At 36.3% G+C, this 19,169-nt stretch overlaps 1 long non-coding RNA gene across 2 annotated transcripts in view; it reads right to left on the bottom strand.

Moving 5' to 3' along the window:
* Positions 1-488: 488 nt before the first annotated feature.
* The window catches only part of LOC306804326, an 82,485-nt gene continuing 63,804 nt past the window's right edge, over positions 489-19,169 (bottom strand). The window contains exons 2-5 of one of the 2 annotated variants that reach the window (XR_013774852.1): positions 8,191-8,244; positions 7,400-7,458; positions 6,992-7,119; positions 489-542 (exon numbers count right to left, since the gene is read on the bottom strand). This is a non-coding gene — a long non-coding RNA (uncharacterized lncRNA). Of the gene's footprint in view, positions 543-6,822; positions 7,120-7,399; positions 7,459-8,190; positions 8,245-19,169 lie in introns of those variants that run through there. The other variant, XR_013774853.1, reaches the window with a different exon arrangement.

The raw sequence follows: 19,169 nt of genomic DNA, 5'->3' as shown, positions 1-19,169 counted from the left end.
CTAACAATATTACCTCCAAAAAGCTGAGAATTAATCACTGTGGTTTTGAATTACAAGCACAAAGATTTCCTTTGAATCATTCATCAAAAAGACTGGGAATTCTATGGCTGCTGTGATTTCTTTAGTTTTTTGAGTTTTATAGCAGCTGCTCAACATCCAACTGCATGAGTTGTGTATATCCAAGAGACTTTTCAAATAATCTCCAAGAAAAGTTAAAATTATAAAATTTACAGGAATTTATATGCTGCTGAAAACAAGAGAATTGTTTAAAAATAAGACAAAAAAAAAAAAAAAAGACAAAAATTTCACTGGTGACTCTGACTCCTGCTAATGTTAGGCTTATATATATATACACACATATATATACATATATATATAGGAGATTAATCTAACTTGGAATTCAGAAAATCTTCTATTCCTTACCCTCACAGTGTAAGAAAGCCTTTAGAGCCATTTTAAATGGTCAGAGTTGTACCCACCTGCACAAGCACACAGTGTTCAGTCAGCAGTGCTTGGCTGAGAGCAGCTGATGAATCAGGCTCCTAAAGAAAAAATAGAACATTTGAAACATTTAGGTACACATGGCTGGGACAAGAGCTTCCTTACATATTAAACATTAAAATATCTGTTTATTATCTATAGGTTTATTATGCTTGGATATTAAACTAACAACATTAAACCTGACTTTTTCCATTTTTTTTTAATTTGGGATTTTTTTCTTAGATATAAAGAACTATGCAATTAAAAATGTAGTTTCAGTACAATATTAAATTTTGGATTATTTGTATTAGACAAATATGGTCATACAAAGCCAGGCTAGAAGCCAGTTTTGCTGAAATTCAGTTATTTTACCTCACACAATATTTTAATTGAACTCTTTTTCCTGGTTTATTATAAAAACAAACTACAGAAGTATGGGGCTTTTTCCTGTTTTAAAAACCAAACAAAATCCAGAGTTGTTCTAATTTTAAACATTTTTGAAGAAGTCACTACACCACTGATTTTGATGCACAGAGGCAGAAATCAATTATCAGATGTTGCATATTCACTTATAATAAGGCCTCCTTCTGCTAAAATATTTCAAAATGAAGAATTAAATAATTTCTCTACAGCTTTGACATGAAATGCCACAAAACCAAAGCCAGCTAAATTCAGCTTCCATAGACATAAAAGTTCTAATCTTCAGTTCATAATGCTTTGGAGCAAACTCCAGTAAAGGAAGCAGACAGGTTTTATGGTTTTGTATTGAAGCCTCTCAACTTCCCTACATCTATAAGTTTTTACAGAAAAATATGTCAGCATGAGCTACTTTACAGTGCTGGGTCACTCTCACATATCTACTAAAATGGAAATTAGAGGTAACTGACAGAAAACTCAGGATTGAATCCAGGGAAAACTATCCAAAGGAATGAGAAAAGAGGTTACCCTCTGCACAAAGCTGTTTTGGATGGCAGGTGTCCTAGCAACAGATATGGGAAGCTCCTGAATTCACCAGCAGAAGAAAGAAGGAATTTTCCTCCTTTGCTAGAATGTCCTTGAAATAATGTATTACTTGCATTCATGTTATAGTCTTCCTAATGTTCTTCCTAGTGAATTGCTGTGGTCCCCCAATTTACTGCTCCAGAACTTTGTTACCCTTAATCTGTGCAAGTAGAAAACAAAAGGAAAGCTCCTGCCCCAAAAACTTTAATTACCATGAAGACAAAATCTCTCCTGGAAGACAGTAGGCCTGAGGAAAATAAATTTATAGTCCTTCAAGCCCACAGTCACTTTCCTCCTCTAAAAACCAGTATTTCTCTTTCCTACTCCTCTCCCCCTCCCCAGTGCTGTTAAAAACATCTCTGAAAACTCATATTTCTGCCCTGAATTTAACAATGTATAGCTCTGCTACTTCATGTGGAATAACCAGAGAGCCTGCTTCTAAATTAGGAACTTCTTCAATTATCTTATTGCTAGCTGCATGTTAGCAGCATTTAAATTAATGAGAAGAGCATTCATTAAAGATAGCTTAGGGACATGTCTGGGAATACATAATGTGCAAGCTCCAGCTTTTGTCACAGTGAGTGTACTGAGTAAGGAAAATTCCACTTTAACCCCCATTTCTACAGATCATACTGCTCACCCTTTTATACACCTTCTATGGAGTTAAGCAACATATTTCTTTTCTTTTGTGAGTTCTAGTCCACTCTAAACATGGATTGGTTTAATTTTAGGTAATTTGCTTTTACCAAGTTGTGCATCTCAGGCTTAGCTCTACCCAATTCAGCCTCCAGTAGGACTGGGATTCTCATTTACAAATGAACAATGTATTTTATAGAGGTAAACTGTAAGAACATTTCTTTTGGACATGTATACCACCATGGTTGAAAGAAATCTGCTCTATCACCATGGTTGGTTCTAAAGGGGTATTCTGCAGTGCACAGTAGATCATACTAAGTCAAAAAATATAAACTTTTGCATATATATTTAAAACCATTTTCGAGGCAACAGATTTATTTTTGCTCCTTGAGACTAAGACCATGTGTTTCAGGGTTAAATGTTAACAAGGGCTGCTTACAAAGAACAGAAATCCTGTGCAGCATTTTCTGGTGCTTATTCCCCTGAAAGATAAACACCAGTGTCTTCTGACATGATACAGTCACTTTGATTAGCAAGAAGTATCATTATGGTAGTGACACACTGAACCTATAAATAATTTATAATTAGTGAATTCCACTATAGATTCTTTTAGAAAATATCATCATTGTGATAAAAGATAATTCACTAAATCAAATGTACAGTGTATATTTCATCAAATCCAGGCTGTTAAAGAGGTAGCCCTCACTTATTTCTCAAGGAGGAGAGAAAGGCAATCTGTTTAATGCTCTGCCTAGGGAGTCAGGCAGTCTGGATTCTGTTCCCAGCTCAGACCTACACCATTAGTCAAGTCACATCATTGCTCTGTTCTTCATCCCACATTCTTAAATGAGATAATAACATTTCTCTTATTATTTGGTCCCTTCCAAGTATAAGCTCACCGTGACAGAAGCCCATTCTTACTATATATGTCTAACTCCCCTGTACCTTGGATTTTGTTTGGGTTTTCTAAATGATTCCTTGGTTTACTAATGACAGTGGAATTCATTGCAGTATGCATTTTTAAGGCTAAAATTTGCAATAAAGTCCCTAAAGCTGCCTAAATAAGAAAGAAGTAGACACCCATTAAAAAATAGGTAAAGATAAAGGAAAGAATTCAAACTTAGAGGAAAATTCCCCTCTCATTAGCAAAATTATTCACTTTCTGTTGCAACTTGGCAGTCAAAATCATCAAAGAGAAGGACAGTAAATCTGTGTAATTATGCTCAGGTTCTTCAGAACAATGAGGAAACAGATTTATTTTCAAAATTTAAAATGTTTAAATGAACTACATATTTTTTTCTTCTTCTGCACCTGCTTACCCTTTGTTTGTTTTGGTTCTTTAGTTGTTTTTTCCTATTCTGCAGTGAGTTTTGCTTTTACTAACAATAGTTCTCATTCAGGCCCTTTTTTTAAAATCCCTTCATGGTTACACATATTAAAAACAAACACCAAGTTGTATTCACTCAAGAGCACATTCTCAGAATTGTCTTCATCATCTGGTTTTCTTCAGAGCATGTCTACTTTTGCTTCATGGGAACCCTAGTGAGGCTTTCCTGCCTACACTGAGAACCTGCATGGAAATGAGGACGCCTCAGGATACATGGCAATCCTAATTCTGGTTGCTGTTCATGTATCTCCATTATGGGTACTGTCAGTAGCCTTCAGAAACATCACACTGAGCACACAAAAAATACTGGTGTCTTCATGGGCTAACACTCCCAAGGGGAAATCTCATTAAAATTAATGGAAGCTCCAATTAGCATATTTCATTAGAGCCTTGTCCAGGGGATTAGTGGAGGTGTGTAAATCAGCTCTTTTTACAGCTGACACACTGCTCACTACCAAAGCCAAAGCAGTGGAGCAGCACCTAATCTGTATTCTGGGCCAGATATTGCCATTAGGGATCAGCCCTGCAAGGCTTCAGCACAAATTGTGGCTTTCAGGCAGGAAAAAGGGCTCATGTTGGTCCCTCTGTGTTGAGAGAATATTCACTCTGTTTCTCAGACTGCACAGGCACGTAGGCATGGGTTTTATTTCTGATGAAGAAAATGGGGTCAGTCCACCTTCCCAGCTGAGATTCAGGCTGCAGTTGGTCAGACTTTAGCATATATTTACTGCTTGCTCTGCTTTCTTACCTGAGCCTCTGGGACTGAACAAGGTTCCTGCCTCACAGGGCACAAACTTCCTGTCTTTAGGGACTACAGCTTGGAACAGGGAAGATTTGACTTTTGCCCTCTCATACCAATTAAAGTGCTGCCAATGCAGCTGCACTGCCAGGCACAAAACATCAAACAGAAACAGAGATCAGCACAGAAAACTGAGACACAGCCCAGTGCAGGGGCAAGTGAACTGGCCTGCTAGAGACTGGTTTCAAATATAAGCACAACCAATTTTCTTTGTCCAATATCAATCTAAGGAGAAGGAAGCTTTTGCCTACAAAGCACCATTTCCTAACAGGATACTGTGTTTATCCCTTATTACCACTGCCTTTCCCTGGGATTTGCAGTTATAGTTTACTATGTAAGTGTAAGCTATATAACACACTGTATAGGGGTGTGTCCCACTCTGAAAACTGAATAAGAAAGGGAGAAAATGACAAAAGCTAAAATTAGACACAAATCAAAAAACAATGGCTGCATTAAAATTGGTGAAATTTGTTTTCTGTAACAATAAAATCATTCGTTCCTCTTCCAAAACTTAGAATACAAACCAAAAAGTACAAAAACAGAATGCAATAAATATTAAAGAAGAAAAGTCTAATTCTGAAGGAAAATAATTCCTTGTACCTAATGCAATAAAGAATTTGAGAGCAGCAAATTTTCTGATAAACAGCTGTACCTCAGGATAACTTGGGTGAATACGAGTAGAGATTCCAAATTTAATGCCATTTTTAGTCCTGACTGGTCTGGTCTAAGATGTCTCCAGAGGGAAGAAACAGAGCATGAAAAGGTGGAAGTGTCCCTTCCACAGGTTAAATTCTGTGTCTACAGCTAGAAAGAAGATTTACCTCTCTCCCCAGCTTCTGCATTGCCTTTTCATCTGCCCTACAATTAGATAAAAGTAAATAAAGACAGAAAAAATGCCACAATATTTCAAAAATTAAAGAAACAAAAGAAATTAATAAAACATTGTCTGTTCTACTTAGGAAGTATCAGGCACTATGTACACACTGGTTTAATCTACAGAATTACTCACTTCTGAAAATTAACTTCTCCCTCCAATTCCAGTTTAAAATGTAAGTTTATAGCCATCATAAGAAAGGTGAAAAAATTATTTGAATTCAAACCTAGATTATAAATTCTAACTAATTTGCTCAGCCTTCCTAATGACAGGGAAGGTGCGATTTTCTCTATAAATTATCTTTTAATGGAAAAGTACACTAACTTAATATTAATTATGCTATGTTATTCTTAAGGCTGTAGAAAAAGTAAAATATTTACTTTACTGACAGTAAACTGCAGTATTGAGAAGCTCTGAATGAAAAAGATTTCCCTTCATTTTGGTGACAACTCAGACTAAGCTCGAGTCCTCTGAAAGTTGTATTTACTTTCACCAAATTCATTGATTTCAGGAAATTTTGCTCAAATATAGAATTTTCACAATAGCAAAAATAAATACAAATGTTTATATTTTCATATATTTGGTTAGACATGCTTTTTTCCTAACTTTTAATGCAAATAGTCAAATGAACTTCTAATAAACCTAGAAAAATAACTTAGAACAATGGAAAGAAGATTTTTTGAAACAAGAGTTCAAAGCAATTCTCTGGAGATAACACAACATCATGCCAACCTTAAAAACTATCCTGTGACAAAAATTTATACTGAAAGTACAAGTGTCATGGGAAACTATCCTCTTTTTTTGTATGAAGTACAGAAATTATAAAAAGCAGTTTAAGAAAGAAAAAATCACATATGGTTATGTGCTGGTGGAGAAAGACAGAGAGCCTGGAGCAGCATTCAAAAGAACTTTGCTGGAGAAATAACTTGAAAATTAAGTTTTGATTAGATTGATTCCCTTAGTATGCTTAAAACTCAGGCTTGTCCTGAATCAATTGCAGTTGAGGTTAACATGAATTTAAGTCCAGATGTAATAAGAAATGCTAGAAATAGAAGAATGTAAAATCCCAGAAAGTGACTGAAAAATCCTAATTGTGTGCAAGCCAATAAGGGCAGGGAATTGTTAATACCCTGAAAGAGAACTGTGCAACTGAAATTGCAGGAAAGGAACTGGCACAAGAGGAAAATAAATCAAAGGCTAAACAAAACCTTTACATAGAAGAAGAAAAGATTAATCTAGAAGAAACTTGGAGAATGTAATGTACTGAATGAGGCAATGCCACAAGGAAACAAATGTGGAAAGAGATAAGAAAAGTGATGTGAATGCAATAGGAAAAGCGTCGAAGAGTGACATAACTGATGAAGTAAAACAAGGAAACATTGGCAATAGGATGGGACACATGTCAGTTGTGAGATCATCAGTGAATGCTGCAGATCTTTTTCATATCAAGAAAGAACCTGCCCCAAAAGCAAAGATTCCCTCTGCTTCTCATCCAAGTGTTAGTCACATACATTGTATGTGACATGTGTGTGACATAGGTGCTCTTCAATTACATGACAAATGTAAAACCTCAGTGGAAGTCTCTGCATCCTGAATAAGTGATTAGTTTTTAAGAATCAGAAATACCATCAGGGGGGAAACTTTTAGGATCTGGTTTGGGATGAAGAGCTGATATTGATGTTCTATAAAACCAGAAAACACCAAATAACATCAGCAACATCACAGTTTCTATGCTATTAAAAAGATCTCTGAACCCTGTGGAAGAACTGTATGGAGTCAAGTCATTTAAATTTCAAGCTGATGTTGGAAATACTTTTGTTCCTGAAACCAGAGGGGTCTGTACATTGACACAAGTGACAGGTTTCTGTATCCAGCTCCAGAGCATCCACAGTTCAGAGAAGCTTCCTCTTCACTTCCAGTGCAGTGTTTATCTAATGAAATCTAGGAATCAGAAATTAAATGTTTGTCCTGTAAATTCTGACATTTGGCTCTCATTCTGTCACTTCTTCAAGATGTTTGTATTTTGTGCTAAGTTATCCTTATGGCTAGAGTGAACTTTGAGAATTTAATTCTCAGGCAGAACTAGTGCCATGATGACTTTAGCCCTTACAAATGTAAGCAAGTACTAAAAGCACATCTCAATCTTTTTATCTTCTCAGAAATACCATCACATTTTTTTTACTTTGAGCTAAAAGGCTAATTTAGAGATGTGAAGACTTACTTCTGCTTGTGTTATTTCTAGTGAGATTAACTTTGACATGCATATGCATCCCCATAATCCTGTGGAATAGAGCTCCAGATTAGTCCTGAAGTTTTGTTAATATATATAATTTGTCATACAATAAATACAATGGTGTTTTGGAAGGAGAAAGGCTACTGCTTGGCTTTGTTTAAAAGTCAGAAGTAATACCAGACAATTGCAATTGTCTGTAAAGCAAGCAGAGTTCCTTCAGACAAGAGTTATGAATAGTAGATGAAAAAGAGTGGAATTGGAAGTCAGTAAAATATGCAGAGTAATTAAAAACAATTTGCAGATGGCAAATTACATCAAGTCACAAACCTTTTTTCGAAATAATCAGTGTTTTATACATTAAAAATGTATCAAAATAGTATAATCCATAAAAAATGGTTGGCTGAATTAAATTTAAAAAACCATATAATTTCCTTTTAGTACAAGAAACTATGCCTTGACACTGTCTTGACAGCAAGTGCAAATGATATGTCTCTTCAGGCTGTCTGGTTCACTGATGAAAACAACACAAACCATGACTTCCAACTCTGCAAGCACCCCAATACCTGAAACTCCAGCTGTGCAGACTCATGTCTTTTCAGTATTAAAGGTGCTGAAGAAAAAAATGTTTTTCTTGGAAATATACCCAGTGTGTTCTGATTGGCCTGTCACTGTAGATTCCAATAAAAATAAAAAAATCTGAAGAACAATTATCATCTGAAATCTAGCACTAAAGTAAGATACACTAGAACAAACTTCACATTTGCTCCATTCTGCATTACCTTGGATAGACATGACACACACTGATCTGTGTAACAGCATTATTTTGTACAAGCCTACAGTGGAGAAGAGATCATGAGTAAATTTGAAGACCTGAGAGGGAAGTCAATTCTTTTAAAGCATAATTATTCTTATTCTCAGGTCTTTGATAGGTGCAGGAGCTCTCAGTATTAGATAGACATTAAAGCACTGGCTTAAAATGAAGTTTCATTAAAAAGCTTTTATTTGAAAGACTTATTCTATGTGTCATTTGAATAGAATATAACTTTACCAACTATCAAAAAGAAAAACCCAAGTATTTTACTGCATATATCATCATTTATGCTATGCAAAAGCATGTGCTACTGGTGAAGATAAAGCTGAAAAATCTTAGTAAAGATTCTTAGCAAAGGCACGTTTAAAGAAAAAGGGGCTTGAAAACTTTGCATTCACTGACTCATTTAAGTGCCAGGGCAATTTGCTAAATGTAAACTAAGCTAAATATACAATTTAATGTACAAAATCAATATGATGGGAAAGGTACTGAATAAGAGTACATATAAAAAAATGAAATAATATTCTCATATTCCTCCCACACACTCACATGGGAAGCTGAACTGAAATTTCATATAACCCTCCCCCAATATTATAATTGCAAACTGAATCATAAAGACTTAATTTTATTACAATGGGCATAATAAATAAAATCCACATATTATCTAATTTCCTAGCAAGCTTCAGCGTGCAATAATGAAATAAAATGCTAAGACAACCAAAGGAATCTGTAAGAACTCCAATTTCAAGATTCCCTTTAGCAATTTGAGGGCCCTTTTGTGGTTTATTGTCTCAGCAAGAACTCTTCTAACAGCTCTAGCAGCTGTACTGGTAAGTTACAACCATGTCTCTCTACATGCCTCAATCTCACATGCTCAGTTTTTGTCCAAGTCACAGTTAAATCATCATTTGCAAACTTAAGGACATGAAAAGAGTATCTGACCACTGTATATTAAGGACTGCACCATTCCTTTGCACGGTGTAGATCCCAGATTCACACAAGAATCACCAAAGTTTGGAAGAGGCTTTCAACACCACCCAGCCCCAGGCACCAACCTAACTCATCCCACAAGAGGCACCCCTAACCCAAGTGCTGCACCCAGATGGATCCTGGACACCACCACCACCCTGAGCAACTCATTCCAACTGCTGACCACTCTTCCAGTGAAAATCTTTTTATAATATCTAATCAGAAGCTCTGCTGGCAAACCTTTAGGCCATTTTAGTTGGAACCAAGTACTACCTACAAGAAACTTGGGGAACTTTATTTTTTATGTAATGCAAAGCATAATAAATTGCCTTAAATCAAACAATTAATTATTTTTTCTTTCCAATGGCATTCAAACCCTCTCTATATTTTCCAGGAAACAAATAAATTTCAAATATTTGGTCGGTTTTCCTCATTAAGAATGTATTGCAATTACTGTCAGAGAATTTTTAATTTTCTATGCATATTAACTTCTAAAGGTGATTTCCATTAAAAACAGGTTTCCTGAGAACTGCATTATGTCAACAACTTTGGTGATCCTCTTGGACAAGGCTATCAGCAGCTCTGAATTTAAGGCCATGTGATATTAGCTTTTTAATCAGAAATATAATTTAGTTGTCTAGCTGGAAAGAAATATGGCTGTATCATCTGAATGGGATCTGGTTGCAAGCAAAATCTGCAATTTCCTCTTCACTTTAAAAAAATTAGTACACTATAATGTTTCCTAGGTGTGTCCCACAGGGAAGAAGAGCAATAAAATACATTCTTTTCTTGTCCTTAGGTTTACACCTGAAAAAATAGAAATGTTCTTGTATTCATTGTCCTATTGTATTTCTGCTAGATGAGATAAAGTGGGTATGTTCTTTCTCCCTTTGAAGTTGTACCACTCATCTCAGTGATAGAGGGATTTGTGCTGTGTATTTAGACAGCATCTAAACAAAAAGCTTGAAAGGCATTGTATGTAGTTTATGCAGTAATATCCACCCTTCATTTGTAAGTACAAGATATCTTGTTCTGTTATGAAAGTACATGAATTATTAGAATGATCACTGAAAAGCTCACAATCATAAGATCTTTACCATTAGACTACATTGTTTCTTATCAGGAGTTTTTCCTGTCCCTTGGGAACACTGTTTAAATTTAAACAAGTAGCCATTGAATAATCCTGGCCAGGGTTTCTAAGATATATTAGAATTCCTATTCTTCTAAAGGCGTTAAAATTTTGCTGAGACACAGCATCCTGGGGGAAAAAAATCTGATTTATTTTATTAAAGAAAAGACAAAGTGGCTCAATAAGTTATCTAAGCCTGGTATCAACTGATTCTCAAGGGTACTTAAAAATGTAACATAAGTCTGGTCAAAGTGAATGTGTGGGAACTCACTCATTTAACAAATATAAGGAAATGAACTACTTTGCTGTACACTTCCTATAGTTCCCCCTTTCTTTCTTGGTCCCATTTGAGTCTCCACCTTCTGCACCACGGCCTAAAGTGACTTTCCTATCTCTGCACACACATTTTCTTGAAAGTCCAATGGTGGAAAAATTGCAGGGCTCACCCATCAGCTGTTGATGGTGTCAGGATGTGGAAAAAAATTATTGCACAGCCTGGTGAAGAAAAGGGGTGGAAAAGTTCCTTGGCTAAAGCAAATCAAAATGTTCTGTCAAGCCTACTTCTGAACAGTATGAAGAATCCTTGTGTACACAAACTGAACTCACAAAATCCCCACCAAACTCCAATTTTTATTAAATTAAAATTTAGATGAAAGCCCTGAGTATTTAGAATGTTCATTGTCTAAATTACACTTCAGGATTTGTTGTATTTAAGAAGAGTTTGTACACACTAATGGGAGTTTAAAAAATGGAAAGAAATGTATCAGTATAATTGCACATATACTCTCTCCTGATATGAAATATGTTAGAGATGATTATGTTTCTTCTCTTTAATAATCTTTATTACTCTAACTTGAAAAAGGTTTGGGGTCCCAAAGCACCTGAAATGCTGAACTTTGATCATATGCATCTAAGTACCTTCCAAATATAAATCTGAATTGCTGCTGAAGGAGGGAAGAAGAGAGTGGAAATCTCCTCTGACAATTATAACATTAACAAATTAAAAAAAAAAAATAGTAAATTGCAACCTACTTTGAAATGCTCAGGTAACCAACAAAACATCCACAAAAGAAAAAAAAAAGCCTTTACAGAGTTTGAACTAATTTGAAATAGCACCAGATTCCAATTTTATTTACCTGTGTTTATTGTCACCAGAAGGATGGCTATGCTCATTAGAAGGAAACTAAAGCTGCCTCTCTGGGCTTGGTCCTCCTCTCACTTGGACTTGTGTGAGCAGAAATAAATGTAATACAGCCCTCCTATCCCAGAACCATGAAGTTTGTGAATCAATGTTCACCACATCTTAGACTAAAAATTCTCTTTCAATGAAAAACAAGACTTCTCTTGGTTAGCAATTACATAGACATCTCAGGAAAGGAAGTGCTGGGGGGGGAAAAATTGCTTTCTCCTCCCTTTTCCTCTGAAATATTGGAAAATAATGGTATAATCAGAGTGAAATATACATGGTTTGTTATCAAGGACTATCTATTCTTTTGTCTCTATTAGTAAAGCAATTTAAAGTAACAAATGGGCAACTGTAGATTGTAACACAGACGAAAATTCAGGGACACACTTTAGCAACCTGATATCTTGCATCATGTTTTGTAACCTAGTTTTATCCCATGTGAATGTGTGTTAGGGGAGAAGCCACTGCCTAAACATTCTTAGACCATTCCAGAGGCCTTTGCTTTGAGGTATTAACAAGCCAAACCATTCTCAAATACGAATATAGAAGCACTACCCTGCTGTAAACATAAATCCTGGTCACAGTGCACTGCCAAACCCAAAGGCACCGTGAAGTTCTGGTTTGTGTCTGAGCTGTGCTTGTTACCAGGACAGATGTGGTGGCCTGTTTGTGTCACTGCACAGCCCCAGAGCCAGGACAGAGTACTGCCTTTGCACAATACACTGCCTAAGTTATTTTGATTTCTTTTCACCTTTCACAGTTTTACGTGGAATACAAGCATAATGACCCGCTCCACCCGAGCCAGGTATTTCCTGGTAATTAATTAATGGCAGTTAGGGGATTTTAGATTTTCTGTTGGCACTCAACTTAATGAATTATCCACCATCAGGAAATACCCTCCCTATTTGTCCTATCTGCCAAATCACTAATTAAGCATCTAATGTTGAAAAGCAAACAACATTCTGATGTTGCTAGTTTCAAGCATTTCAATTAAATTAATCAATTAAATCTTGCAGTGCCTAAAATCCGAACAATAGACAATTTCTATTGTGTAGCAGTGACCACTTTTATTGGTGGAAAAAGACTATAAAATAACAAAGAAAAATATAAATGAAGTAATAAAAGTGATGGGCAACTCTGCCTACAATGCCTGTCTTTATTAAATTAGGCATTCACTATGGGTATGTATAATATACTCATAAACATTACTTATAGCCACAATAATTTTACAGCTGAGTAAAAATGCTAAAAAGTCAAAAAATTAACTGAAAATATTCATGTGTTTGATTTTTATCTGCTGAATATGGAAAGAGATGAAAAGAAAAAGAGAGAGAAGAAAGAAAGGAGGGAAGAAGGGAGAGGAGGAGTGAAAGTGTTGAAATGAGTCTCATTTTGAGGAACTAAATCAATAAAACTATTAAAAAAATGAAAGCAAAGTGTTGCTGTTCACCTTGCACATTACAATTCAAAGATCAAATGGCAGAGCCAGGATATTTGGGGCTTCAGGTCAGTGCTTCTCAGCACACCAGTCAGAACAAATATTCCAATAAAACAATCCTCTTGAGCTCTTGGTCTCCTACAGGAGATCCTTATACTCTACAGTATACACTAAAGCAAGCAATCCCTCCTGCAGAAATTACCCTATTTTAGATGAAATGCAAATACATTCATTACACCAAAGAATGAAAGCACCAAGCATTAATGCAGAACCAATATCAAATCTCAGACCACCCCATGAACCTCTTGTGTACCACGTTGAAGACAGAAATAAAGTGTCCCTGACTGCTTGTTTTGAACAGCTTCTTCATTTCTATTGTAGCTGGCTGAACTGGGTAGTAAAAAAATATAGAAGATTGAACAAAACATTAACATTTTATGGGAAATAAATTTGCCTCTTTTTGGTAGATATTAAAATAAATTGCATTCATAAAAACAAAATCAATCTATGCAGGAGTAAGTCATATTTCTACTATCCACTCACTTGAAGGAAATTACCCTCGAGTCTCACTGTTGTTTATGTGCAGCCCACTTTACTTAGGCTCTGTATTTATGTCTTCTGCAGAAATCAAACCTAGTCTTAATTCTGCCTGCCCAAGAGATGTGCTCAGCCATGCTGGGGACTGGGTGAGAAAACACTCTAAACTTCTGATTTTCTTACAACTTTTCAGTCTCTCTCACAAATGTAGGACTCTTGAAAATGTTCAGCATGACAAGCATTAGTGCCAATTACCACCTTCCATCAGCAGCAGCAGCCACGGCAAGAACAATGGGAGCAGTTTCCGGGAATGATGAGGAAACCTTTGTTTAGATTATCCCTTGATGCAGTGGCTGCCATTGCAGCATCTTAAGCAGTAGGTAATTACTCATTTTTAGCCTCTGTTTCTACAATGCCATTACAAGAAATGATGCTTTCGCAGCCTAAAAACAGACACCATTTCTTGCTTCAACATAAACTTGGCTTACACCAAATCAAGTGTTATAAAAACAGTTTAAGAGGTATGTTTTTCACATTCTTTTTGCAAAAATGAAAATAATTAGATTTATCAAACATTACTCACTTCCCTTACTTATCCAACATTCCAAAAAGTGAGATCTCCTACTAGAAAAATTACTCTTTTTAATTAGATTGCCTTAATTAATAGCAAAAAAATACTTTCTAAGCACAAATCATGTGTTCTTTACATGCTTAATTAGTAGGAGCCTGCAACAGTGCCTAGGCAGTGAAAGACCTTGAGCTGAAGGCACTTAATGAACCAAATCTTTTGTTGTTTTTTTCATCAAGTTCAATAGGTTTTACAAGTTGCAAAGGAAAAAATGAAGGGTTGACAGAACATACAATTCCATTTCTTTTAAATACTTTTCATCTTCTCATAGAGATATTCAAAAGCTGTTGACATGGCACTTTTTACATTTCAGCTGAAATAGAAGATAAACTTCTTTTCAGCTTCAGCAGCAATGTATCTTTATTAACCCTAAATTATCTTCAATATTCTGCCTGTAATTTTCTATTTATGCCTTAGCTGCAGGTCAAGCAATGCTTTGCAGCTGCAGTAACAAAACCTCTGAGTCAGTGGAATTAAATTTTTTGAGGGAGCAGGTACTTAACATATGTACTGTTATAGAGCCAATATTATGTTAAGAAATAAAGCTGATATATAGGATGTATGAATAGATGGAGGTTTTAGGGCAGATGTCTTTCTTCTTGTCCCTCTTCTTCTTGAGTATAGGTAGTAGCTGTTAATTAAATAGAAAATGCTGCATTATGGATCATGGGTGTTTGGTCATTAAGTCAAAAGTAAAAATAATTTAGGTGTTAGTTTTTAATTGGACAATTAAGCCTCAAAAGACCTTGTAACAAGCAAGATACACCACCATTTCTTCATTTTTAACTTGTTAACTAGAAGTGCTGTAGCACTAATTGTAACATAAATAAGAATTAATAAACAGCTAAGTCTGAACACAAAACTCTACCTCTTGTGCATTCAATCCCGACTCTGACTAAAGAGAAAAAAGAAAATAAAAAGTAACACATGACCACTGTCCTCCTACTTCAGTCCCAAGACTACTCTGATTTTCAGCAGCAGTCAATGGCTCCAAAGAACTGAAACTGCAGCAAAAGAGGACAAAGCATCCTGGCCAATTTCCTTCCGAAGATTATCAAGGTAATCAAGAGAATATAGGGAAAAGTGACAACACTGGTGAGGTACAAACCAGTGCAACTTGTCTCTGAGGTACAGATATCAATAAAATAGGACATTTAGCTTCAGAAATCCTCCCATTTACATCTAGGTTCCATCTGCCTCCGCATTTAGTACAGGATTTAATAATAAAATACATCAACACCAGAACTGAAGGATTTAAATTCCGAAGTTACACCAATGAATTCCTATGTTAAATCAATGAATAAAGCATGTGGCTGAATCCAGGTTTTGTTTTTCCTTTCCCAGCTTTAAAGAGAGCTGTCAGGACCCAGGGCATGCAAGCAGCATGTACCTAAGGGCATGTACCAATATTAAATACTGTGACCTACAGACAATGCTTTGATGAGGCTTGCACTGTCTGTGCATTACACACTCCAAGCTCAGCCTCCAGCCTTTGAGGGAGCATCAAGTGCATGTTGCCAGGTCTGTGTCTGGATGATTGTGTACCCATTCCATCCAACCTACAGGTTCTGAGAAGGCTCCTGTGGGAAGCAGCTTTCCCTGGATCCTGAGGGGCTCAGTGCCACACAAGTGAGGTTACACAACTGCAGGCCAGAAGTGCCTCAGATCCAGTCCATGGTACACAGGGAGGGCACACCTATAACAATTTGTCCTTGTACACTCACACAGGTAGTCTATTTCATATTTTCTCAAAACACTGCATATACCTTCCATCTCTCTTCAGGCTCTGAACCTGATAGGAAGATGATTTTAGACAGGGAGGAAGTTTTAGTGAGCCATAATCCACTTTGTCATCAATAAGGGATCATAACACTTGTTCAACTACTTGAGTACCCACTGGAAGTTTGCATAGGAAACCTGTGAATCAAACATTAAACAAACCCAACAATCAAAATGAAACATCTATTCAAAGGCATCTAAATGTGGTAAAGCACATCAAAATGCATATATGTAAATTTTCAATTGCCCATAGCATAAGTTCAGCACATGATCCATTGTGGCTGCAATAAACAGGTGTGAGTTCTAAGACAGTACAATTACATGATTTTTAGATGGGTAGAAACACACAAAGTCAATATAGAAATAAGCAGCAAAGCAGTGGGACTGACAATATGACATTCCTACCATGTTAGTTGATTATCCACTTTTTTTATACACTTATACCAATGAAGATGTTTGTAAACAAGAATCATTGAACACCAGAATTCATGAAGGTGCTAGTGGGGCTGCAAAACCAGTCTACAGCACTGAGACAAATACTACATGATAAAATAGTAAAAAATACACAAGTAAAACTGTACACACACACAAACTTCTTTGCTGAAAAATGTCCTCATGTTCCCAGCCCTTCCAGAAAATAACTTAAAAACACAGTCCCAGATCTTTTGTATTGGCCTGTAGGACTTCAAGGTCAGAGAAACAAGCTGCAATTGGAAAGGGTGTAATGAAGTAAGGTCATGAAAAATGAATAGGAGCATGACCCAGCACCACAGAGCAGTGAGGTACAAAAACAAACGGGATGGGAAGGCGCCAGCCAGCAGCTTTCCTATCTAATCAGCTGTGGCTCTGATAAAGGAGGAAGTAAGTTAAGGGAGGGAGTCTTCAGCACTTAAAACAATCCCCAAGATTCCATTTCTACACTGGTAATGTAGTGTCTTTAGGATGCAGGCCAAAAGCATAAGTAAAAGGAAGCTTAGCAATCACAAATTGTCAGCTCTGTATTTGTTCATGGATAATAATGACCTGTTTGAACCAGGACAGCAGATACGGCTTTTCCCAAGCTGCTCAGCACTACCAACACAGAGCTGCCATCTCTGAAGCCTCACAAAACAGCATGATACCCATCTCTACCCTGGCAGGTGCATTAGAGCACCCACTCCTGTGCTTTCACACTTCTTAAACATCCAATGACATTTCTAGCATGCTGTTCTCCTTCGTCACTTTTGGTAACATTCACACGGTCGCTCTGTTCTAGGAGAAATCTGGCTGATTTGAGTTGTGAAGAAGAAATGGTTCTTCAGATTTCTCCAAATGCTGTGAAGATCATTACTTATAAGCTACTTCATTGTTCCTTGCTGTTCTTAATTAGCATTTAAATTTGCTATTAATTTTTCCCTTGTCAGGTACCAGATGTCACGTTTTGCTACATTTATCTCTTATTTTAGTACGTTCCAGACAGATCTCCTGTGCTCCAGACAATCCCTGACTTTATTATTTGCATACTGAAGCCCAGGATAATTCCCATTGCTTTCACTGGGCTTTCAGCAGTAAGCACACACGATATTCAAATGACATCAAAGGTTTTCCAGATCATTTCTTATTCCAATTATGTCACAAAAAGCATGATCTACATAAGCTTGCCTATGTGCAACTGAAAATAAGTGTTTCTAGACTGCTGCTATAAAAAAGGGAGCAATGAATGGCAGAAAAGTTCAGGCATTTCAAAGACTAAATCCTCCTTGCTTGTGAACGTTCTTGCTTTTTCTATTTAAGACTTGTTTTAAGATTCATTATCTCTTTCAATATTGCTTATAAATCAGAAAATGTATGAGTTAATTGCATGTGCTGTTGTTGGGTGTTGGTTTTTGAGCTAGCTATGTGCTTTGGGAGAGGTTGGTTTCTGTTGTCAGGGAGCAGGTTGTTTGGTTTCTTGCATGTAGAGACACGGTTTTCTATTGAAATACAAATTAAACACAGCAGTGAAAAAGAGTGGTCCATCTGTGTCCTCAACCTTCTCTTCCCATCATTTTAAAGACATCCCTTTGCTAGAACCCTGTGCCTATTACCTGGCTGCTTTTGAAGAGGAAAAACAGCCAATTAATTGCTTTCCATCCCTCACAGTGATGTTCTCCTGCCAAACTTCCTGCATTCAACACCTGAGGTAATTTTACCTGAACTGCTGCAGTTTTCTCTGCACCTCATCCAAAGAGATGGAATTATTATCTAGAGAAGGCAGCAGGAAGCTTTCTCACTGCACAGCCCTCCAGGATCTGTGCTTCAAGAAACCAAAGGTGACCAGCAAAGGAAGAAGGGAACTTGCAAACAAACACAGAACTTCTGTCCAAAGATCCTGATGTCTATAAGGATTCTCCAGGCAGGTTCCAATATTTTTTGAAAATTCATTGGTAAAATATCTTAGTGTTCTGCTGCATTGATTCTGAGCAGCACTCCAGAGCAGAACTGCAACGTATTTGAGACAATTGCTTTGGCTTTGATTCAATAATTACTTTAATGAGAAAAGTGAGCTGTTTATATTAAGATATCTTGCTTACACAAGACAAGCTGCTTCACCACAGCCAGATTTCATTAATCATTATTAAAGTTGGTATACAGAAAATTGCAGGCTCCAGCTTCCTAGGACTAGGTATCTTTTAAAGGCTTTAAAGCAAAGTAGCTCATTCATTCACATGTAGAGCAAACAGCATGTTCATGATCATTGATTTGAAAAACACTAATGTATTTGCCTCCTCAACTCTAAAAGAAAGTGATTGAAAAAACCTATTTGAATATTTCAAAGTTAATGAGAAAGGTGGTTCAACTAAATATTCCACTAAATTCTAGATTATGTTCACATCCCAATAATTGTCTTTGGTTGCAGCCTGAATAAAAACATTTGAATTTTGTGGTTTGCTCAGTTCCTATTACTATAATTTTATAGTGAAGAGTAAAACATCTTTTGAAAACCAATCAACCTGACAGTATCCCACACTTCAAAATTACTTAAAACCTGCTAGAACAACAAAAAACCTAAAATCTAGACAAAAAAAAACCTTCAAAAGTTTATAATATGATAAATAAAAACATTAGGAAAAGAGATAAACACATTACTTTATTTTTAATTATTTCTAAGTCTCATTCTCTGAATTTTAAAAAGACTTCCAAATGTTTACTTAAAGTGTAATGTTTTTATTTGTTGTTACAGTCTTTTTATTTACTTTTCTTTGCCTTCCCAGCCAAGTAAATGACTGTCTTTATGTTCTCTGGATCATTTCACAACTAGA

Source organism: Erithacus rubecula (assembly GCF_903797595.1).
Source record: "Erithacus rubecula genome assembly, chromosome: 8".
NCBI classification, from domain to species: domain Eukaryota; kingdom Metazoa; phylum Chordata; class Aves; order Passeriformes; family Muscicapidae; genus Erithacus; species Erithacus rubecula.
Note: the sequence above shows the minus strand (reverse complement) of the source record. Positions and strands in the feature narration are given on the sequence as shown.